General features: G+C 36.6%; 1 protein-coding gene across 1 annotated transcript in view; it reads left to right on the top strand.

The window, feature by feature from the left end:
• The window catches only part of KCNK9 (potassium two pore domain channel subfamily K member 9), a 172,530-nt gene that overhangs the window by 104,904 nt on the left and 42,178 nt on the right, over positions 1 to 25,448 (top strand). The window lies entirely within an intron of this gene.

Raw genomic sequence — 25,448 nt, 5'->3', positions numbered from 1 at the left:
GCTTGTCCCCAAAATCCTTCTATTGGACATATTTTCCAAGGGGTTCAAAGACAAAAAGTCCCATATTTCTGAAACTGATAAATGATGTCTCAGGAAAGTATGTGTGTGTGTGTGTGTGTGTGTGTGTGTGTATGTGGGGGGGTTGTATTATCAACAAAGGATTGGTGGGAGAGAAGGGAAGAGAAAAGAGAGCAGTTGAAAGAGCACAGACTTGGATTCAAATTCAGGAAGTTCTTTTAATTCTATATTTGATCTGAGTCAGGTCATGGTCTCAGTTTCTTCATTTGTAAAGTGAGGGGCAGTTGACTAGATGAACTCAAAAGTCTCTTCCGACTTTCAACTTTTCTGGAATTTGGGGACCCCAAAGAACACAACTTTGCTTTTCAAGGTCAGCAACAAAATCCATCGCTATTCAAAATCTGTTGTCCTTTCTTATCTGTCCCTGTTTCCATAAGCACCCACTGCAGATCTGTCCTGGCTTCTGCATGCCAGGGTTTCTCTGAGATGATTAATGTGAATTGGGAGGAGGCTACAGAATCAGTAGGATGGTGTCAGACCCAAATACAGGGGATTTTGTGTGTGTGTATACACCATATGCTCATTTAGCACTATCAGGAATGAAAAGACATGCTCAGGAGTTTTTTAAAAAGTGAGAGAACAATAAGGGCTCCTAGATTCTTGAAGCTGGTAAATTACAGCAATGACTTACACCAGATGTTTCAAAAATGAAGGGAAAAGAACCATAGGGACCCATGTACTTAAAGGCAGGTGAGACCTTAGAATACAGACTGTTAGAGTTGGGAGAAACCTAAGAAGATAGGATATAGATGGTATGGGTGAGGATTGACAAATTCTCAGGAATTAAATCATGTAGGGGGTACTGACTGAACGCAGGCTCCTCCTCTAATACCTTCAATGGCTCATGGCTCTCCTTTGCTCCTTCTCTCCCAGTCATTACAGAACCATAGACCTCAGGGATGGAAAGGACCTCAGAATCCATTTAATCCAACCAGTTGTTATCAAGGAATTCTTTCTATACTATCCTGAATAAATAGTCATAGTGCCTGCTCAAAGATCTCCGAGGAAGCAGAGAGCTCTAATCCCTAGCTATTTTCCTTACATTGATCAGAAATTTGCTTTTCTATATTTCTGTCATTCTTGTTCTGATAGGCAAGTAGAATGAGTTTAGTTTACAAGATGGTTTGCATTCTCAGCTCTTAGCACAGTGTTTGGCACATAGTAGGTGCTTAACAAATACTTGTTGATAATGATGATGCAGATAGCCCAAATTTTGCTTTTTTGTGGTCTTAAAAACCCCAGTTCTTTCAACTGCTCCATGTGAAGTGTAGCTTTATATATAATATAAAAAGCATATTCCATTATATATAAAGCATGAAGTGGACTCCAGTCTTTCCTGGACTTCACTACCTCCAGAATCTCTTCTAAAATGAACTGAATCTGACTTTCCAAATATGGCAAAGTAGATAAGGTGTGTGTGTGACTTGGAGTCAGAAAGGAATTAATCAGTCAACAAACATTTATGAAGCTATTACTATGGGTGGGCATTCACTGTGCTAAGACTGGGGATATAAATATGGGGGGGATATTTTTTCATGGAGTTTACAATTAAAGGGAAAAAGATATACAAGGGAAGGGTGATGTGGAAGATACCATGGGATAGAGGCAATTCTAAATGAGTTCAATCAAGTGGGAAATGAAGAGATGGTTCAGCTGAGAGCCATCTTTAAAGGGAGGCTTCAGGAGGACTTCTTTGTTCTGCCATTCAGTCTTCCAGTCACAGGGGCAGTGGGAACTGATGAGGTGTGAGTGATAAGTTGATACACTCTCAAAGGATGATGAGTTTCCTGATGATAGGCTGATGTCATGATGGAGTCCAGTCCAAATGAGTAAAGCCAGATAAGAGATCAAATTAATTATTTTAATTAAAAATTTTTTTATTAAAGCTTTTTATTTTTCAAAACATATGCATGGGCAATTCTTCAACATTAGCCCTTGCAAAACCCTGTGTTCGAATTTTCCTTCCTTTTCCCATGCCCTCCCTTAGATGGCAAGTAGTTCAATATATGTTAAACATGGTAGAAATATATGTTAAAGCCAATATATGCATATATATTTATACAATTATCATGTTACACAAGAAAAAAAGAGAAGCAAAATAAAATGCAAGCAAACAACAACAAAAAGAGTGAAAATGCTATGTTGTGAACCACACTCAATTCCCACAACCTTCTCTCTGGATGTAGATGGCCCTTTTCATCACTGAACAATTCAACTGATTTGAATCAAAGAGATCAAATTCTGTCTTAGCTACTTAATATTTGTGTGACCCTGCATAAGTCATCTATAGTAATTTCAGTCTCAGTTTCCTCATCTAATAAAATGGAGGCCATAAAAGCATCTATATCTCAGGCTTGTTGTGAGGATCGAATGGGATGATCTTTGCAAAAGTGCATTGCAAAACTTAAAAGTATTATATAAAAGCTAATGTTGAGTAATTATAGCACAGGATACACAGAAGGTACTTTATAAGATTTTGTCAAATTTAACTGTATTGAGTAACTAACTGCTATCCTATTATCTGGCATCAATCAATATTTATCCTTGTAATTCAAAGTATTAAAATCTCAGATCTGGTGGAAGGGCATGTGATTCATACCCGAGGTCTAATTTTCTTTTTATTCATTGAGTGGCTATAGGAACTGTGGGCAAGTAGGTGGCACAGTGGGTTGAGTGCCAGCCCTGGAGTCAGGAGTTCATATGTGGCCTGAAGCACTAACTAACTGTGTGACCCTAAGCAAATCACTTCATTGTGTTTGCCTCAGTTTCCTCATCTGTAAAGTGATCTGGAGAAGGAAATGGCAAGCCCCTCCAGTATCTTTGCAAAGAAAACCCCAAATGGGGTCTTAAAGATTCAGACATGACTGAAATGACCCAACAAAAACATGGGCAAATGACTTTACTTCTCATCCTCATTTTCCTATTTTGTCAGATGAAGGTAATAATAGATCCACTATTTGCTTCACAGGATGGTTATGAGGAAAATCTTGTGTAAACCTTAAACCAGTAGAATAATAATAGCTGACATTTACATAGGGCTTTAAGCTTTACGGCATTTTGGATGTTTATTATCTCATTTGACCTTAACAACTCTGTGAAGTAGTTTCTAGAGATGTTATATTCTTCATATTAGTGATGTGGAAACTGAGAATCGGGCAAGTTCAATGACTTGATCATGATGATATAAGCAGTGTACTGTGATGGTGGGATTTGAACTCATATCTCCATGTTTAGTGTGAAGTCCAACACTTTATTCACTGTGCAATACAGTCTGTGTGTACAGTAGAAGTCATCATTCCACATTTTAACTGGACACAAACAGCTGTAAAAATTGTTAGATAAATGGCCTTATGTCCCAAATTCTTCTCCAGTTTCTAGATGCTGTGTACATGGTACACAGCTTTCTTATCAAGTAAAATTATTTCCTCTTGTCTGTGTGATCATGGAATCATAGAATTAGGAGTTGGGAGGGGCCTTAGAAGTCACCTAAAACCATCTTTCATTTTTATTTGTTGGAGGCAATTAGGCTTAATAGCTATGTGATCCTGGGTACTTAACTTAAGTGTCTGAGGCTGGATTTGAACTCAGGTTCTTCTGACTGGTGTTCTAGTCATGGGCCACCAAGCTACCCTCATTCTCTCATTTTTAGATAAGAAAATCAAGTTTTATAGAAGTGGGATTACTTATACAAGGTTACACATTGAAGTAAGGGACTGGAATCAGATCTCGCCAGCTCTGATCCCCTTTCCAGGGCAGGTGGAGCTATTACAAACCAGAATGTCTCTCTAAATTCCAGACACCGCACTTCCTTTCCTTTGCTTGCATTGTCCAGAGGCAACCTCAATTATCTTTCTGAATTTTGCCCTGAATAAAACCATAAAAATAGTACCACCTTCGCCTGCCAACAGCTCCACAGTCCTTCACTGGCCCCATTCAAGAGCGAGTTGCTGTGCTGAGGTCTGCTATGCTCTCTTTCATTTGATTTGAAATGTTGAGGAGAACCTGCTAGAGGTAATAATGTAAAATCCCGGAGTCCTAAAATATTAGCATTGGGATAAGCCATAGAAATGGCTTTATGAAACTCTCCTCTAATTTCATTTTACAAAGGAAGAATCTGAGAATTGGAAGACTAAAATTACTTTTTCAAGGTCATACAGAAACGCAATGGAGAAGCCAGCACAAGGACTCGGGCTTCCTGGTTCCAAGGCCAGAACTTTTACCACTAGACCATGCTGCTTTTTGGCTAATTGAGCTGTTGCTTTATAATTATGTTCTAATTGTGAAAACTGCAAAATTCGGCCTTTCAATTGGATTAGAAGCTCCCTGAGGCCAGGGTTTGGATTTTTCTGTTTCTTCCCCAATCTCTCAAGACCTAGTACAGAACTTTGCACATATTGAAACTGATGGATGAATGGATTAATTAATGATTTATTTATCTACCAAATAGGTAAGTAATCAATGCAGAAGAAAGGAAGCTGGCATTTATTAAGTGTGAATTATTTGCCAAACATTGTGCCAAGTGCTTTATAAATATTATTTCATTTGATCCTCAAAACAACACTTCCCGGGTTGGTACTGGGTAAATGTTATCAAGAGGCAGCTTACATGACTGTGGTTAGAACACTAGATCTGGAAGGGAGACCTGAGTTCAAATCCAGCCTCAGACTCTTACTAGCTGTGTGGTCCTGGCCAAGTCACTTAATCTCTACTAATCAACTGGAGAAGGAAGTGGCCAACCACTCCAGTATCTTTGCCAAGAAAACTTCATGGACATTATTGGAGTTCTATGATCCTCTGAGTCACAAAGAGTCAGACGTGACTTTGTTATTGTCATCCCCATTTTACAGATGAGGAAACTGAGGCAAACACATTAAGTGACTTGCCCAGGATCACACAGATAGGAAGTATCTAAGGTCACATTTAAACTTCAGGTCAGCACTTTACTGTATCACCTAGTTACCTAGGTTATATAACCACACACAGAAGGGAAGTGGTGGTAGCAATTGGTTTCAAAATCTTGTGAGTAAGGCTTTGGCAAATCCCTATGTATCTCATCCTCTCATTTAAAGATGAAGAAACAGAAATCTATATATAGGAGGTACTTGATAAATGCTGATTGACCAAATTCATTCATACTTACTTTGATCTATTCTTTCATGTGCTTATTCATTCACAGATTCTTCATTCAGTTATCTATTCATCCATCCATCCATCCACCCACCATCCACATATGTATTCATCTGTTCACTCATTCATCCAGTCAGCCGGTCATTCATTTAATATTCAGGATTTATACAGAAGCTACAGTGTATGCAGTGCCGAATCTGGAGTCAGGAAAACGAGTTCAAAATCAGCCTCAGACACTTACTAGCTATGTGTCATTGGGGCAAGTTAACTTAAATTCTCTGGACCTCAGTTTCCTCTTCTGTCAAGAATGGGATTGGACTAGGTGATTTCTGAGATATTTTCTTGTTCAAAAACTGATGATGTTAATAAAGCTTTATTTGCCTCAGTTTCCTCATCTGTGAAGTGCTGATAATAATGGCACCTACCTTCCAAGGTTATTGAGGGCTCAAATGAAATGATATTTGTGAAATGTTTTGCATGGTTTCAGTACATAGTAAGAACTATATTAATGCCAGCTATAATGATAATGGTGATGCTTTGTAAAGCTTAAAACACTATACAAACATTGTTATATTACTACTACCATCTTACCCACATTTACATAAAACTTCACTATTTATGAATCTCTTTCATTTTTATCATTTCATTTTGTCTTCACTCTGGTGAGGGCAGTGAGGCAGAAATTATTTTTCCATTTTCTAGATGAGGGCAGTAAGGTGCAGAGTATTGAAATGGCTTGTCCAAGGTCATAAAGCTAGTAAATAGTAGGGCAAGGACAGGAGGCCCAGGTCCAGTGTTCTTTCTCAGATTAGGCTGTGGATAATTGAACAGTTATTTAAAAGAATAGACATGGTTCCAAGAGCCAAAGGCCATGTAAACAGAAAAGTCATAGACAAGAGGTGGAGAGAAACAAAATTAAGGTTAATAAATAAAAGGTTAAAAGGAATAAAAGATTAATTAATTAACCCAAATTAAAGTTACAGAGGCAGATGCTAATAGCTTTTATGGAACTGACAGAAGACAATGTCACAATTAATGAGTTTCTCTTATAGGAGATGTTCTTTTCAGTGAGCACCTTTCCTCTTTACTCTCCCTCTAGAATCTGTCCATCACAGACATTGATCTCACTCTTCCTAATTCCACAAAGTTGTTTGCATTTGTATCTTTGCCTCAATTAAATTCTGAACTTTGCATATCTATTTTTTTTTTTTTTTTGGTATCTGGGGGCCTAAGCATAGATTCTTAACCATAGTAGATGCTTCAGAAATATTTGTTGAATTAAATGACTTTTAGCAAGATGATGCTGAAGGTGTGTGGAAGGGAAGGAGAGAGAGAGGAGCAAGGAGATCCGAGATGAGGTCATTGCTTTCATAATCTAAACATAAATAATTTCTGGAGTTGTGGGGCACCCACTGGAATTGTGGTAATGGAAATAGATAAAAATTAGTCTTTAAATATTGGGAGGCTTCCTTGTGGAAGTAACATTAGATACATTCTCCTTGGTTTTGGAAAGGAAAGTTAGGAGCCATGGGGATAAGTAGGAAGGAGGCAGATTTTTTGATTCCATATAAGGAGGGACCATTTAAAAGAGCATTGCATGTGGAAATCAGGAGATTTGGATTTGAATCCTAGTTCTGTTATTTAGTAGCTATGTAATCTTGGGTAAATGACTTCTGCTTTCTGGACCTCTCAGTTCCTTCTCTGTAAAATAAAAGGGATTTGATTAGATTAAAACATAAGTGCCTCTATATAGTACTTTAAAATTTCCAAAAAGCTTTACATGTTAACTCATTTGATACAACAAGCCTGTGAGGTAAGTGCTGTCATTATACCCATTTTACAGGTGACGAAATTGAAGAGAGGTTAAGGGACTAGCCCCGTGTCACAAAGAATTTGAAGCCCCATTCAAACTCAGGTTTTCCTGATTCCAAGTCTTATACTCTAACTAATGTGCCCCCCCCCCCAGCTTCCTAAAGTTATTCCTTCCTATAGATAATACTACATTAACTTTGATTTAGGAATGAGTTACTTCATGTAGGAGTGAGTTCAATAAATCAGTCATTCTTTATTAAATAAAGAACTTCCTCTACAATTCTACAATTCCTTGAAGGGACTGAGGGAAAGATATAAAAGATGAAATAGATATTGGTCACTGTACACTCTAAGACAGAATCAGCAATATTTCTCAGTTGTGGTATATTGAAAAGAGCACTGAGTGTAGAATCAGAGGATGTGAATTCTATTGTATCATTCATTAGCTAGACAAGTCATACAACTTTTTTGAACCTTATGTAGAATCTTACTATGACTGTATCTAGAACCAATCCAGTGTGATAAAGACCTTTATAAATGGCCACTATTATTACTGGCAACTGAATAAATATTCAGTTCACTTAACATTTTCTTATCTCATGATGAGAAGAAACATGAAATCTTTTGGTCCAAATCATACCTAAAAAAGAATATCATTTCTAGTAGGGTTTCTTAAATTTTTTCTACTAGTGACTCCTTTTTACCCAAGAAAGTTTTATATAATCCCAGGCCTATAGGTGTATAAAATATATAAATTAAAGATTTACTGATAATAAATAATAAATTTACATTAAAACAATTCTTTATAATACATATAATTTTACCTTTTATTAAAGATGAAAGCAAATTTGCATGCTAATGACATGAACGTATTTGTTTATTTTTACATACAGAATTAAATCTTGGCAGAATATTTGATACCTTTTATTTGGGAAAATTTTCAGATTCCCACATTCAGTTATGTGAGCCCTTAGAGGGTCAATTCCCACAGTTTAAGAAGCTTTGCTCTATAGCATGCCAACTAGTGGTCATCTAATCTTTGAATTTCTCCAGCTAGGAGGGACTTATCACCTTCTGAAGCTGTGCAGTCTATTTTTATATAGCTTTAATTTTTAGAGGATTTCACTTTGCAATGTAATTAAGTATTGCTTTATGCAACTTCCTTTCATTGTACCTAGTTTTTACCTTCTGAAGTGAAGAAAAATATATTGTAATCTTCTTCCAGGGGCAAGTTCTTTAAATATTTGAAAAAGCTCTTGTGTCTCATCTTCCAAAGACTTCTCTTCTCTAGGCTAAACATTCCCAGTTACTTAAACTGGTCATCATATAGCTTGAGTTTTGCATGAGTCTTTCACAGCTCTTATTGTCACAGCTGGCTCTTCCTGAATGCTCTTTAGTTTGTCTTCCAGGCCTATAACTGAATAGCTCTTCAGATATGGTCTGATTAGGGAATACTATGGTGGTCCCATCACTACTTATTCTTGTAGGTTTTACCCTTCTTAGAACTTCCCTCAAGATGGCTGTGCTGAGATTTCTATATAAACCTTTGAATTTGGTAGGTTTTACCATTATTTCCACTTAATAGTGAAAAAAATAAGTTTACAGAGATTTCCTCAAACTAGTAAATGTTGGAGGTAGGATTCATGCCTAGGTTTTTTGGCTTTAAGAATAGAGTTTTGATCACTGTACTTTTGCTACCTCAATTTGTGGGATAGAGCTAGGCACTGGATTTTTGATTTCATTGATAGAGAGTATGACCAAGTGAGAAGACTCCCTTGACTAACATAGCTTTGTTGGTTTTCTTCAACATCTTAGAGAGTTTCCTACAACATGGAAAGGTAACCGATTTGCTCAAGGGACAGCCAGTGTGTATTAGAGGCAAGAATTGAATGTGGAATGGAGTCTCCATTCTTCTTCCTGTTCTCCCTCTTCTTTCCTCTCCTTTACTTTTCTGCCTCTTTTCCCTCTATGTCTTTCCTCTTTCTTCATCTCCCTTTTTCTCTCCCTTTCTTTTTCCTTTTCCCTCTCTCCATCCTTTTTATATCTTTTCTTTTCCCCTTCCCCCTCCTTCTCCTTCTCTCTCCCTCATTCTTCCTCTTCCTTTCCTTTTCCCTATTCTTGTCCCTCTCTTTCTCCTTCCTTTTCTCCCTTTCCCTCTCCCTCTCCTTTTTTTTAACTTTCTTTTATTCTCCTCCTCCTTCTTTTCTTTGACATCTCTTCCTCCTTATTTTAAGCCTTTATACAATAACAATAATTAATAATAATAATTGTTAACATTTATATAGCACCTACTATGTGCCAGGCACTATACCAAGAGCTTTACAATTATTATCTCATTTGATCCTCTCAACAACTGTGAGAAGTAAGTGCTATTATTATCCTCTTACAGATGAGGAAATTCAGCCAGAGATTAAATGAGTTAATAAATGTCTAAGGTAGGATATGGACTGTAGTAACTTATATGTCACTTAATCCTTGTAAACTTTATTTTCCTCACTTGTAAAATGAAAATAATGAAGCCAAAGGCAGTACCAGGTTTTAAATCCCTGTTCTCAAGAGTGGCACAAACACACATTTATTAGTAAGCATAAACTATATACTTAGAGTAAATAAAAGCAAATTTGAGTTGTGATGCTGGCAACTGTGGACCTTGTGTAGGATAGAAAGTGGCACATGAATTGGACTATGGATCCTAAGAAGTAGAGGTGAGAAGAGAATGAAGGACTGTTATCGAAGCAAAAGCATGGTGGTGGTAAATAGAATATCTTTTAAAGGGATAGATTAATTTGATTGGAGTACGGAGTGTGTGAAGGGAAATTATATTTAATTTATCTGAAAAATAAGATTGGGTAGTATTTCCTAAGTCAAAAACAGCATTGATTTGGATAAGGTATATTAATCTGGAGTCTTTGAAAGTAGTTTTTAATATTTTGATAACTTTTTCAATATAATTGATTTCCTTTGTAATTCTTTGTAATTTATTGTACATATTTAGATAAGTATTCTAAGATGTTTATAAATTTCATTAGACTATCAAAGGAGTTCATACAGTAATGTGTTGGTGGCAATTGGGACTGGCCCACTTACTTGAAAATAAGCTGATTGTTAAATTTTCAGAGTGAGCAATTACATCAGAAATCAGCAAAGGCTAAAAATCAGCACTAGATTTATTTTGTTGTTGACTGTCTATCCAAGATTAAATGATAGGTCAAATCCTCCTGATTCTCCTGCAGTCTATTTTTATGGCCCTCAAGCAAGGAAAACCTAGCTTGGGACCATATGTAAACCACTAGTTGTGAGTTTGCTAACCCATGCTTTAAGAAAATATTAATAATATCGATTAAACTTAAAATTGTGTTGAAGGTATTTGTAGTAATGGCAGATCCAAATAGAGGATGGTGGAGAGAACAGATTGGTGGGGGCTTTTTAATCTGTGAGCTAAGGATCTTTTCTGTAATGGAAGATAATAGGAAATCATGGAAACCCTAGAGATCACAAAAACTCAGCTACAACTTGATAATTGACACAACAATTGATAATTCAATTTTCCTCCTTTGGATCTCAGCTTTCTCCTCCATAAAAGAAGGAAGTTTGACTAGAAGATGTGAGATCCCTTTTAGCTCTTACTCTCAATCTGTGAAATCCAGTTTAGGATTGCTTAAATCAAAGTTTGTCTGAATTCTGGAGGAGGATTGATTGGGCAGGGTTGTTATTATTGTTCATTTGTTTCAGTCATATCCTTTTCTCCTCGACCCCATTTGGGGTTTTCTTGGCAAAGACACTGGAATGGTTTGCCATTTCTTTCTCTTGCTCATTTTACAGATGTGGGCACTAAGGCAAGCAGAGTGAAATGACTTGCCCAGGTTCATACATATATTAAATGCTTGAGGCCAGATTTGAGCACAGGAAGATATCTTTCTGATTCCAAAACCCAATACTTTACCCACTGCTCCATATTCCTGGGATTTGGGACTATATGCTTGAGCCACAGCCAGGCTTTATTTTAACAACTCAGCCTCTAGACTCCCTTCTCTTTGGGAACAGTTTTCAGCGCTGTCCAGGGTACTGGATTTGGACTTAAAAACCTTAAATTCAAATCTATCTGTCTAATTGCAGTGTAGTCCTTCTCTCATCCCCAGTCTCATCTGTAAAATGGAGAAAATACAAATATTGTATGTCTTTTCTTTCCTAGTTGCTCTGAGGATTCAATGAAAGGGTGTGTGAGAACCATAGGTAAACCTTGAAACCTTATGTAAATGTCAGCTATTATAGAAAATGGCAGGCTAATTGGCTAAATGGAAGATGAGGTAATTTGGGAGATGGTAATAAACCTGAGTATGAGAAGAGAGCAAAAAAAGATTCCTGGATGTCTTCTGACCTGAGGTGAATGAATTCCTTTAAATTAGTGTTTTGCTCAGGGACATTACAGTAAACCTTTTAATGTGTTTGCAAAAGAAACACATGTTCTTTCATGAAGTCTCCAAGTCCAGGGTTCTTTCCTGAGGGCTTCAGAGAGTCAGGAGAAACTGGATTTGAATCCTGGCTTTAGTGCTTAGTAACCATATAGTCATGGGCAAGTCCCTCATTCCTCTGAGCCCTTGTTTCATTTGCCAGTAGGGAAAGAAGGAATAAAATGACATTTATTAAGCATCTATAATGGGTCATAAATGCTTTACAAATATTTTCTTTGATCCTTACAACAACCCTGTGTTCCAGTTGTTCAGTTTTTTTCCCCAGTTTTGTCTGATTCTTTATGACCCTATTTGGGTTTTCTTGCCATTTCCTTCTCCAGCTCATTTTGCAGGTGAAGTGACTTGCCCAGGGTCACACAGCTAGGACGTATCTGAGTTTAGATTTGAACTCAGTTCTTCTTGACTCTAGACCTAGTGTTCTATCCATTAATCCTAACTAGCTGCTCTGATTATGATCCCCATTATACATTTGAAGAAGTTGGAACTGATAATAATTGGGTGGTTTGTCCAGAGTTACACAACCACTAAGCATCTGAGATTGAATTTTAACTCAGCTTTTCCTAACTCCAGACCCATTGCTCTATCCCTATGAAACCTGGTTGCTAATAATACTTGTGTTTATGGTATGGCTTCAGCAAAATCGATCCTTCTTCCCTATACCTTTATTAAGCATCTCTTTTCCATTGATCACTGTACCCTGGGACTGAAGATAGAAAGCTAAGGTGAGACATGATGTCTGTCCCCATAGAACATAGGAATATGACATAAAGACGGATAACAATAAAACACAACATTACATATCAAATGCATTGTTAGAGAGACTCTGATAAAGTGTTGTATAAAGTCTAAGTGAAATGATTGTCACAGACAAGGGGGAGTCTGAGAAAACTTCAGAGATGGGCTTTAAAGAATGGGTAGGAATGATCAGATGAAGAGAAGATAGAAGGACCTCCCTGGGCATAGGGAATAGTGATACTACTTACCCAGGATGCTAACATGTCATTTCCTTCCAGTGATTTAGGACCTAGTGGTACTGCCCTTCCTTCTCTTTCTCACTAACGACCCTCTCATCTGCAGACTCCATGTGTCTTCACTGGCTGTCCCCCATGACTGGAGTTCTTTCCTTATCTCTGCCTCTTGGCTTTTTTCATATCTTCTTCTGAAAGAAACCTTTCCAATTTTTTAAAAAATGTGTGGCCTTCTCTATGAGATTCTCTTCAATTTTTATACAGCTATTTTGTATATAGTTCTTTGTAGACCCAGGGGCACCTTTTGCCTTTCTTTGTATCATCAGCATTTAGCACAGTATTTGGCATATAGTAGGAACTTAATGTTTGTTGATTTGACAATAATGCTACAAAGGCAGGAGACAACAAAAGCTGTTTAGAGGTTAGAATAGGAGCAAGTTTGGCAAGAGTATAGACTGTATGGGGGAGAATACATTAAATAAGATTATGTAGGGATGATAATGACAAATAATGTATGTGTGTGTGTGTGTGTGTGTGTCTATGTGTATATAGGGAAGGGTCTGGAATTTCAGACAAAAATTCAATCTTAAATTTAAAGGCAATAGGAATTAAAATTAAAATCTTCATTTTAAGTTATTTAAAAATTTTAAGTAGAGAAGTGACAGGAGTAGATCTCTACATAAGACAGATTTTTTTTGATGATGGTCAATAATGGATATTATTGAGGGATAGATTGGAAGGGAGAAGGAAGAAAGGAAATATGCATTTATTAAATACCTATTATATGCCAGATACTGTGATAAACACTTTATAACTATTATTAACTAGTTATATTATTTGCTTATTACATTTAATTAAATAAATATCAATCACACTCTTTACTCAAATATCAATTGATTACATTAATCACATTTATTAATTAAATTAATTAATCAAATCTCGCTTATTTGATTTAATAAATTAATTTCATTACATTAAATTAATATAATTAAATAAAATATTAATTAAATTAAAATAAATTTTAATTACATTAAATAAATTGAATAAATAGCAATTGTAATGTCTATTAAATTAAACTAATTACATTACATTAATTAATACTATTTGTCTCATTTGACTCTTGAGATACCTTGAGAAGTTGAGAGAGAAAGAAATTAGAAAGTTAAAAAATTAAAAAGTTAGAAAGACTGGTTAAGAAGTTACCATTATGGAATTGTGAACTGATCCAACCATTCTGATTTTTTTTTATTATAGCTTTTTATTTACTTGATATATGCATGGGTAATTTTTCAGCATTGACAATTACAAAACCTTTTGTTCCAATTTTTCCCCTTCTTCCTTCCACCTCTTCCCCTAGATGGTAGGTTGACCAATATATGTTAAAGCCAATGAAGAAGAGGGCTAAAAAAGGCATCAGATTTGGTAATTAGAAGGTGATTGAAAACTTCTGAAGGGGCAGTTTCAGTGGAGTGTAGGGGTGAAAGGCAGGCTTTGGGAATTGAGGAGAGAGAGGTTAATAAAGAAATGAAAGCTTTCTTTATAGGTCACTTTCCCTAAAAATGTTTAGTAGCAAAAATGAGGAGGGAGAGATGAAGGATATTAGATGACTTAAGGAAAATATTTTAAGATTGGAGAGATCTGAGCATATTTGTAGGTAGATGGAAAGGAAGACAGAGAGAGGGAGAGAGAGATGGAGAGAGACAGAGAGAGATAGAGTGACACACACACAGACAGAGAGAGAGAGTGAGAGACAGACAAAGACACACACAGACACACACACAGAAAGAGAGAAAGAGAAAAAGAGACAGAGAGAGAGAGAGAGAGAGAGAGAGAGAGAGAGAGAGACAGGGAGAGAGAGAGACAGGGAGAGACAGAGAGACAGGGAGAGACAGAGAGACAGAAAGAAACACAGGAGAGATAGAGACAGAGAACAGAGAGGGGGAGGGAGGAAGAGAAAGATCATTCCCTCCAGCCCTCACCTACTCATTGAGGAGGCAAGAAATATGATACCCCTTATACATGTGAAGTCATACAAAACATATTTCCACTTTAGCCACAAGCTTTGTACTTCACCAAAAAGATTAAGTCATCTGTTGCAAGTATAGGAAGGGTGGGGAAGGGTGATAGGAGAGAGCAAAAAGTTTGGAGCTGTCTCCATGAAGAATGAGATAAAGTCTAATAAGAGTAAAGTAGTATCATCAAATAGCAGTGAGGGTCCAGCTGGAGTTATAGATTTGAAATGGATGAAATAAGTTCAGTTTTTAAAGACTTCCTCTAACTAAACCAGCAGCTCTGAAATAGGAACAGACAAATCTAAAAGGGGAAGGGGTGTTGGCGGGAAGAGGTGGTGGTGGAGGAATGAATATTCCTATTCAGAAAAGATAAAAGCTTAAGGTAGTCATAAGGTAACAATTAATGAAATCATTCTCTGACATCTATATAGTACACTTAGAGTGTTATTCTCATCATTGATGTTCTTTTCCAGCTCTGAGATTCTATGATTTTAAGCTTGTGGGGTCCAATTGCTATTCAAGGTAGGATTCCCTTTTTATAACATCTTCCACAGGTATTTTTCTAGCCTTTACTAAAGAAATAGAAAACTCACTAATGTTTGAGATATTGTTGTCAGTTAAATTGTTAAAAGAAGTTTTTATGGAGCTTAAATTTGCCTCTCTAAATATTCTGTGCTTTGATCTTGTTCTTTTCTCTGAGGCTAAGGAGAACAACTGTCTGATGATCCTTCAAATACTTAAAGACAGATAGAATGGTTCCCCCAAATCTTTCTTTCACTGAGCTCCTTTAGTAGAGTCTTATCTGACTAGACTTTGTGTTCTCCCTGGCCTGGTCACCAGCTTATTAATGTTCTATTTAAAAGGTGGCAGAACTGAAATACTGTGCTTCATGGTCATGCCAGTGCAGTAAAAAGTGGGACCTTTCAGCTGCAAATGACCTCTCATTAGATCTCATAGCTCATAACCCATAGCTCTCTTACACAGAGCAAAAGATCAATAACTTTGTACTCCTCTTAGACACTCACCATTATCTTTAATCCAATTATATTTATGTATGTCACTGGTTTAATCTTCTCCTTCTCCATTCTTGCAGTGCCCTGAAAAATATAATCCTTGCTCTTATGAAGTTTACAGTATTAGTTTATCTTTGGTATCATCCCTGTGCTGAACATGTTGTCTTCCCCATAATAGGCACTTACTATGTCTTTGTTAAATGAACAAATAAAATTATAATGTGGGGTGCATTTGGAAAGCCTAAAGGCTTCAAAATACTCGCAATGTTTGTTGGGTAAGTACTGTGTGCTTGGTTCTATAGGGAAGAGAGAGAAGGAGCAGAAAGCTTCTTTTTACGGAGCTCCTAATATTTGGAGGGATCTGCATGTTGAACTTGGGAATGAACAGTAAATAGTGTCTAAGCTCCTGAGCCTGAAGTTCAAAGCTCTTCATCATCATTGGCAAAGAACATTAAATTGGGGGGTCAATATGACTCTGCTATTTATTATTTGCATGAACTTGGGTATCAATTTCTTTCTCTCTCAAATGAAGTCATTGGACTACATTGGACTTCTGAAGTCCCTTCTGGGTCTCAGTCTATGATTCTATGATCATTCCAGCCTTGTCTCCTTGTCTTATTTCAGTCAAACATGATGACTCATTATTCCCTGAAGAGTACCAACCTACCCTATTACTTTTGCTCTTGTTATGCCATTCATTTTCCCTGCTCTTATTCTCATCTCAATTTGTTGAAATATTCTATTACTTTGAAAGACTGAGACCACATTCAACTTATTCTATGACACCTTCTCTGCTCCTCCCAGACAAACCTGATTTTTTACTTTGCAAAATTCTCATAGCCTTTTGTGTTAAGTACAGAGAAATAATGGTATAAAAATAATGGTAATAATAATAATAAAAGCCAACAATAATAGCTTGCATCTATATAGCACTTTAAGATTTACAAAGTAATTTGCATTTATTACCACATTTGATCCTCACAACAACCCTGTAAGGTAGGGGCTATTTTCTCCTCATTTTACAGATAAGAAAACTGAGGCTTAGAGAAGTTAAATGAGTTGCCCACAGTCATAAAGCTAGTAAGTGTCTAAGGCAGGATTGAACCCATTTCTTCTTGATTTCATATCCAACATTTTATTCACTATCCCATTTAGTAGAGCAATAGGCATGAATTGTGTAATAGTTTGTCACATACAATTAATCTATCCAAGATAGCAGGCTTTTTTTGCTTTTTATTTTTGTTTTTAAATGAAGACACCAATGTAATAGACTGTACAATGGGTTTAGAATTTTTGGAAGACTGGATTCAAGTCCCAGTTTGATCACTTACATAAGGTATTAGTATATTTACAGGAAGAACAAATCACTTCAATATAACCTTTTTTCTTCATTATAAAGTGGAGATAAAAACATTCAGGATTGTTGCTAGAATATCTTTAAGTTTTTAGAGATACTTGAATTTTTATGATGAAAATCTTATAATGGCTTTGTTTCTTCCCCCACTATGTCAGCATTAGTGTGGATTTGAATATATGTATCCAATTTAGTAAATATTTTAAATGCTTACTATGTACCAGGCACTACACTAAGCATTGGCCTTGTTTCTCTTACTAGACTGCATTTTTAGGAAGGGCTCAGTAAATGTTTCTCTCTTAAGACAGAATGAAGGGTTTTCCCTTATTCTTATGCATTCATGCAACAAAAATATGGTGCCATGAAGAGATCACTAGACTTAGAAATCTGAAACCAGGGGTTGAAATTCTGGCCCTGCCACTCATTAGCTGGGTGACCTTGGTCAAGACTCTCCTCTGGACCTCATTGATAAAATAAGTTGTTATTGTTTTTTAGTTGTGTTCAACTCATTGTGATTACATTTGGGATTTTCTTGGCAAAGATTCTGGAACAGTTTGTCATTTTCTTCTCTGGCTCATTTTACAGAAGAGGAAACTGAGGCAACCAGGGCTAAATGACTTGCTTAGGGTCACACAGTTAGTAACTGTCTAAGGTCAGATTTGAAGTCAAAGATATTTTCCTTACTCCAGGTTTAACTCTCTATCCATTGTGGGATTAAAATAGACTCTAATGCAGAATATTAGGACTGGAAGCAACTTTAAAGTGATCAAGTACTAAATTGTGATGTACAAATTGTAATGGTTATAAGAGCTCAGAAGTGGGAAAGGTCATTATGGATAGGTAGTGTATCAAGGAAAGCTTCTTGTTAGAAGTGGGACTTAAAATGGGCTTTTAAGGATGCCTGGGATTTGGAGAGGTAGAAAAGAGATGGGAAGATAAGTGTAGGTAGGTTCCCTAATAGGCCTTTAGATAGGAAAGAAGGAAGTCATGAAGACTGGTTAAGAAAACTCATGTCAGGAAGAAAAATGGGACTAGAAGGGAGGGAGTAGCTATAGCAGGAAAATGAAAGGCCATGAGGGGGGATGATAAATCTGTCCCTTACCCCATGAGATGTGAGGCAGAGTTTTTCCCACTGAAAAAGTTAAAATGATTAATGGACCTGATTTTCACCCTTGTAATTCAGCAGGAAGAATCTCCTTCAATGGACTTATGCCAGACAGAAATTGAAGCCCATAAGCCTCCTAGGTCATGGAGTGAGCCTTGGGAACACTAAGTTCATGGCTTAGTAGGAGTGATCCTCCTTCCTTTTCACCCACTTCCCTTAAACCTCTCCCCCTACTCCCAGAATCACAGGCTGTCAGAACTAGAAATCCCCTTGCAACATAGAATGTTAGAATAGGGAATGGAAGAACTGGAAGGCAACATAGAACATAGAATATCCAAATCAGAAGGGACCATGGAACATAGAATGTCAGAATACAAAATGACAGAGCTGGAAGGCTCCAATGAACATTCCAATGGATGGAATGTTAGATCACAAAATGACAAAGCTGGAAGGCTCCAATGAATAATAGAAAACTCCAGTGAACATAGAATGTTTGACTGGAGGATGACAGAGCTGGAAGAGATCATAGAACATAGAATAATCAGGAGGAACCATGGAACATAGGATATTAAACATGAAGATGGCAGATTTGGGACATGGAATACCTAAATCAGAAGGGAACATGGAATATAGTTTGTTAGAACACAAAATGGAAGAGTTGGAAAGCTGTACTGAACAAAGAATATTTGACTAGGGGGATGGCAGAACTGGAAGGGATCACAGAACATAGGTGTTATAATGTAGAATCTCTAGAGGAGATCTTTCTAGATCTGAAAAGAGACATGATCTTGAAAAAGAATATTCACTTAGAATCAGGAGACCTGAATTTGAATCCTGGCTCTGATAGTTATGGCTTCTATGATCTGGGTTGAATTATTTCATTTTTTTTGAAGTTCAGTTACCACTGTTGCTGGCTTATTGTGAAGACTGCCTTGTTAACCTTAAACATTATAAAAATACTTGATACTTATTTGATACTTAAAACAAAGTGACAAATTTATAATATTAGAACTTGAAATACTAGTCTAAATGCACATCAAAGATTGTCCAGTTCAAACCAACCTTTCACACACAAGGACACTGAAACCCAGAGAGATTAAATAATTTTTACAAGGTCACACAGATTGTTCAGACTTGAACTCAGGTCTCTAGATTCCTAATTTAATGCTGAAATATGGAACATTGAATTTAGTTTCAGGGGTTATATGATGAGAGGCTTTGACAAAAAAGGAACAATCCAAGACTAGAAGTTTTAGTAAATGTCTATAATTCCTGCTGCTGGGAGTTGGTGAGGCTGAAGGATCTCTTGGGGGAGTTCAATAGGGCTTAAGTAGACTGATTAAGTGTCTAAAAGAAGTCTGCACAGATATAAGAGTAAAGGGCCACCAAGCTGTCTAAGGAAGGAGGAACCTCCCTGGATTTCAGTGAACTTGTGTGTGAAATGATGAGTTTGAACTGTACAATTTTTGAGGTGCTTTCAGACTAATATTTCATGCTCTGACATTATAAATTACTATCATTAAGTATCAAATAATAGTACGTGTTTGTATGATTTTTAAAGTTAACAAAGCTCATTATTCACAAAGACGCAGCAATATAGTTATCAACTTAAATTTATAGCTGTGGTAACTGAACTTCAAAAAAGTGAAATAACTCAACCCAGATCACAGAAGCCATATCTGTCAGAGCTAAGGATTCAAACTTGTCTCCTGATTTCAGACAAAGTGTTGTTTCTTCTATATTATATTATCTCTTTTCAGATCTGGCAAGATCTCCTTTAGCTCTGGCGTTCTACATTTAACATCTATGTTCTTTGGACCCTTCCAGCTCTGCCATTTTGTATTCCAGGACAGAAAAATGGGGTAGTTTGAAGCTTTTGGGCCGATCATATTAATCCATGACTGGCTGCTATATTTCCAGATCCAGGAAGAACCAGGATCCAAAAAAAAAAAAAACAAACAAAAAACCAAACAATTCCCCGCCCTGAGGATTATTTCTAAAAACAGTTGAGTCATTCAGTGAATAGAATACTTGAATTAGGAAGATGAATTCAAATCTAGACTCAGACACTTAACTAGCTATGTGATTCTGGGTTCATCATTTAATCTCTGTCTGCCTCAGTTTCTTCACTGATAAAAAGAGGCCAATAATAGTATCTATCTTCCATGATTATTTTGAGGAGTAGTCAATCAAAGTGCTGTGCAGACCTTAAAACGCTGTATAACTGCTAGCTATTATTATAGGATGGTACTAGGATAAAAAGGGAACTTGAAACCTTATTAAATTTGACCTCACTGAAAACTGGGGATTTTTAAGTTTGAGAAGAAAAAATTTAGTGAGAAATATGGTAGCTATTTTTAAATAGTTGAAAGGTTGTCACCTGCAGGAGAGAATGGATTTATTCCTTGTGGCCTCAGAATACAAAATGAAGACTGAGTCAATTCGGCAAAGATTCATTATACCTAGGTTAGTAAAAATGGAAGGATTTTTTTTTTTCGGGGAGGAGGGGGAGGGTCATTAAGAGATATTTTGAAGCTATGATTTCAACAGTGTAGAACTCTCTAGAGAAGAAATTTCCTCTGCTTTGCAATTTTTTCATATATGTTTAGTCTGATAGTGTTTCTAGGCATACGGAGAAGTTAAGTGACTTGTCCAGGGTCACACAGATAGCATTTGTCAATCAAACCTGACCTTCCTGACTGAGGCCAGTTTCCTATTTCTTAACTCATATTGTTCCAAAATCATTTCAACAGGTAAAGAATATTCAATAATTTAGAGGTAGGATTGGGGAGGAAGATCTAAGACATTGTGGAGGAAGTTAACGCCTTTAAAAAAACTTGGAATTCTAGGAAGAGGAATTAGGAGGGAGGGTATTCTAGGCACAAAGAAATGATTGTGCAAAGACTTCTTGTTAGAAGTGCAATGTTGTGTTTGAGGAATGGTTGGCAAGACTGTTTGAAATGAGAGTGTGGGAAGGGGAATCAGGAATTACTAGCTACATGACCTTGGCAAATCATCTAACTTTTCTACTCCTTAATTTCTTCTAATCTAATTATCTATCTATCTAATCTAATCTAATTATACATATATATGTATAGTTATGTTTGTGCATACATTTATATATGTTTATATATTTTAATTTATATTTAATTTATTATATATATACATACATGTATGTATGATTTAGTAATAATAATAATATAAAGGGATTAGACTAGCTGACCTCTAAGGTCCCTTCTAATCTCTTTATATTAGCTCCTATTTGATGTTCTTTTTTTTTTTTTTTTTTTTTTTTTTTTTGTGCTCATCTTTCATTCTAGAAGAGGAACAATGATACCAAGTCTTGACTTACACGGGAATTGGATTGAAGGAAGGAAGATCTGTGTAAAATTGTTAGCTTTACTCTTTCTGACTATTGGATATATGGGATTAAAAAATGAAATCTTCTTCACTTATACTTTCTAGTAAAGGTTTTTTTTTTGGGGGGGTGCATGGGTAGGTTTTCAGTCTGTATCTAATAAAGTTCAGGTTTGTGATTCTCATCCTTAGCCTGTGTTCATTATTAAAAGAAAATGATGGTTGCCTGAGGTTTAAGACAAGGTAGTCTCATGTTGTCTTTCATGTTCTCTGCATCAGGCTAATTTTGGGTGGACTTCAGGTTAACTTGGTAGTGAACCAAACTACACTATTTGAAAGAAATTAAATGAGTAATTTTCCCTGCCTCAGAATGTGAGCTGATGCTCCCTCTTTCACAGATCTAAGTAGGTATTCTGATCTATTGAAGCCTAGCCCTCCACAAACCTGGAGCATCAGACAAGTCTTTTCCATTCTCTTTTTCCTCCATTTTCTATATCTAGTTTAGGGAAATATGGTAATGTAATGGAAAGAGCATCGGATCTGGAATCAAAAGACTTGGATTTGAACCCTAGCCATTCTATGCTGTGCATCTTTGGTAAGACATATAGTCTCCATATATTTTGGTTTCCTCATCTATATATGACATGAGGGAGACGTGCTAGATAATCTGTAGGGTTTTAGATATATGAGCTATTTGGTCTTGACATCTGTCCTTAAGTTGCAGCCTTCTATTTGTGTTGTCTCCTCGTATTAGAATATTAAATCCTTTGCATATTGTGATAGATGTCTCAATACTTCAAAGGGCTTTATCTCCTTCAGTTTTTTACAATCCCATTCTTCCTGATGCTTCCCATTTAGTACCACCACCCCATCCTTCTAGTCATTTACCTATGAACTTTTGGGATCATCTGTGATTCCTTCTCCCTGGCATCTTCATTTTCAGTTATTTATTAAACTGTTGACTCCCCCTATGTGATTTATTTTGAATTTAGGTTTTGAATGCTAGGATGACTTTAGATTAAAATTCTATAGGCAATGGGGAGCCACTGAAGATTTTTTTTTGGATCTAAAGAGACATTGATCAAATGTACTAATCAAAGTAATAATTTTTAGGAATATAGAAGAGGAACTGTAAATTAATATGATGCAAATAAAAGTCTGTCCCAGTGTGTCAATATGCAGAAAATACTTCTTTCCTACAGACATGGATACATCTTATAGTCTTCCACTGGCTTATTTCTACTATGGGAGCAATGGTAACAGAGGAGTGGTCCATAGTGATAGGGCTACTACTCCAAAGGTTTCCTTCTCCACAGATCCTGCAGGGATGAGAGATAGACATTCTTCATCCCCTCATTATCTGTAAGCTCCTACTCTGCCATGTAATGATTCTCCCCAACTTTTTCACTTTAGGTCAATCAAATATTCCTAGTTGTGGCTCTGACAGAAAGCATAACAAGGTATATGGGGTAGTAGAGCTTCAAAGAGAGAGTCTAGAAGCTAGGGAATCTCTTAGGAGATTATTACAATAGTTAAAGTGGGAGGTGATAAGTGGGAATGGATTGATGTTGGAGAACTAGGAGAAATAAGAATTTCTAGGACTTGGTGGCTGATTGGTTGTGGGGGAAGAAGGAGGAGTCATAGATAACTGAGGTTTTGAATAATCAAATAAGAGAAGGAGCAGATCATTAGAAAAACAATAAAGGACCAGACTAATGACCCATAGGGCCTCATTTGATCTCCAGTTAATTAAACAGACAACACAGATGATGCTGCCGTTAATAATATCATTCAATTACTGTGTTAGGTAGCACTATGGTCCCCAGGAAACTATTACCCAGAGCTGATTGAGAAAGGGAAATTTCTCTTTGGGGACAGATAAAAAAGAGTTGTATCTTCAGTTGTATCTTTGGGCCTAGAAGGGACCATGAGATGAGCTCCTTGAATCTGGGAGGGAGGGCATAGGAGGTTGATATCAAAGGAGCCCTTCATGTCTAGTAATGGATTTTAGGCTGTGTGAATAATGTCTAGAATGAAAGAAGAGGTTGTCTTACTGCCTTCTGCTTTTCTCAGACTCCTGTCTGACTTTTTTGGGAACCATATTAAGAAGGATGTGGATGGGGAATGCATCCTTAGCAACTTTTGTTGAAGAGATTAAAGGCTAGACAACATGAAGATAGGTTTAAGAAACTAAGACTGGTTAATGAAGATTTAGTGCAGACAGGATGGCCTGTTGTCAAGTGTTTGAGGCCCTGTCATGTGGAAAAGGGATTTGACTTGTTTTGCTTGACTGCAAAGGGCAGAAATGGGAACTATCGATGAAAATTTCAGAGGCAGATTTTGGCTCAGTCTGAAGGAAAAAAAGAGCTTCCTAAGAATTGAAGCTGTCCCCAAGTAGAATGGGCTATCCATGGAGATGGTAAGTTCTCTATTGCTGAGATTTTTAAATGAATACTGAGAGACTATTGGTAAGGGAAACAGTACGAGATATTTTTGTTCAGATATGGGTTAGACTAAATGACCTCTAAAAATTTCAGCTCTCAGGTTCTGTGATTCTGCATATTTTGAGAGTAAGGTTGACTTCAAATGGGTCAGGTAGCTGGCCTGCTGCTTCTCAGACCTGCTTCAAATCACTGGTTACAAATTAAATGAAAGGTCTAGTTCAAATTTAGTCCAAACTTTCTGCCTGGACTACTATAACAACCTTCTAACTGGTCACAGTTTACCAATTTAGCCCATGAAACATCTATTTATCACTCATGGTTCTAAGCTCTAAGGGAGAGGTGTTTTAAAATAGGACAAATTTACAGTTTTGTGGTTGTTTAGTCATTGCAGTTGTATCCAACTCTCTGTGACCCTATTTGGGGTTTTCTTGTGTTTTGACATTTTCTTCTCCAGTTCATTTTATGTATGAGGAGTTGAGAAAAATGGGATCAAGTGACTTGCCCAGGATCACACAGCTAGGAAATAGTTCAAGTCCTCCTGATGCCAGGGCTGGCACTCGACACACTGTGCCACTGACCTTACAATTAGGGTGGGAGGGAAGGGGAAATAAAACACAAACAATGATACTGTGGTATATAAGATACAGGAAAGCTGCACTAGAATGATTCACCAGACCCTCCCCAAAAGCAATGAGGGAGAGATCTGGTATCGCTTTGAAAAAGATGACAGGTATCTCTACCAGGATTCTCTTGTTTCCTAGTCTTATCTTATAAATGCTTTAACTTTTCTAGTACAAGTTCTGATTACATCACTTATAAGTTTTCCATGGCTTCTTGTTGCCTATGGGATAAAGCCCAAACTCCTTAGTTTGACATTTACGGCACTTTACTTTCTGACCATAAACTACTTTTTCAGCTTTATTTTGTACTTTTTCCATATCCAGACCCACCCCCTACCTCCTTTCCATCTGCTTTCCTGGGGCATCTTCTGGACTACTTGTCCTTGACAGCTGTTCTGAAACAACACTCTTCTATATTATATTTTTTCCTTTTATTAGAAGGTAAAAGTATAGGGCTAGTAGTCTTTTTTTTATTTGTATATCCAGCACTTAGAACAATGTTGAGCACACAGTGATTGCTTAATAAATGCTTTTTAATTCATTCATTTATTCCAGGAAATCTTCCCTGACTAACCAATCATAGCACTTAATTTGTATCTATTATCATTTTTCAATCATGTCCAATTATTTGTGACTCCACTTGGGGTTTTCTTGGAAGAGATACTGGAGCAGTTTGCTGTTTCCTTCTCTAGCCCATTTTATAGATAAAGAAACAGAGATAAACAGGATAAAGTGAGTTATTCAGGATCACATAGGTAGTAAATATTGAAATCCAGATTTGAACTTTGGAAGATAAGTCTTCTTGATTCAAAACCTGACATTCTATTCTCTATACTACCTAGTTGCCTTTCTCAATTTCTATACAATTCAAAAAATCATTAAAGTTCAGAGGTCAACCTGCATGACCTTCTTTCACAGAGAAGAAAACTTTGAACCAGAAAGATAAAGTAAATTGCCTGCTAAACTATAAACTTACTTAAGGTAAATCTAGATGTTGTATGGCCACAATAGAGTATTGTATTGAGTTCTGGATTTTTTAGGAAGTCATTGACAGAACAGATGGAAAACAGTGACCAGGATAGGGAA

Source organism: Sarcophilus harrisii, chromosome 1 (genome assembly GCF_902635505.1).
Source record: "Sarcophilus harrisii chromosome 1, mSarHar1.11, whole genome shotgun sequence".
NCBI classification, from domain to species: domain Eukaryota; kingdom Metazoa; phylum Chordata; class Mammalia; order Dasyuromorphia; family Dasyuridae; genus Sarcophilus; species Sarcophilus harrisii.
This window is presented reverse-complemented; position numbering and strand designations above follow the sequence as displayed.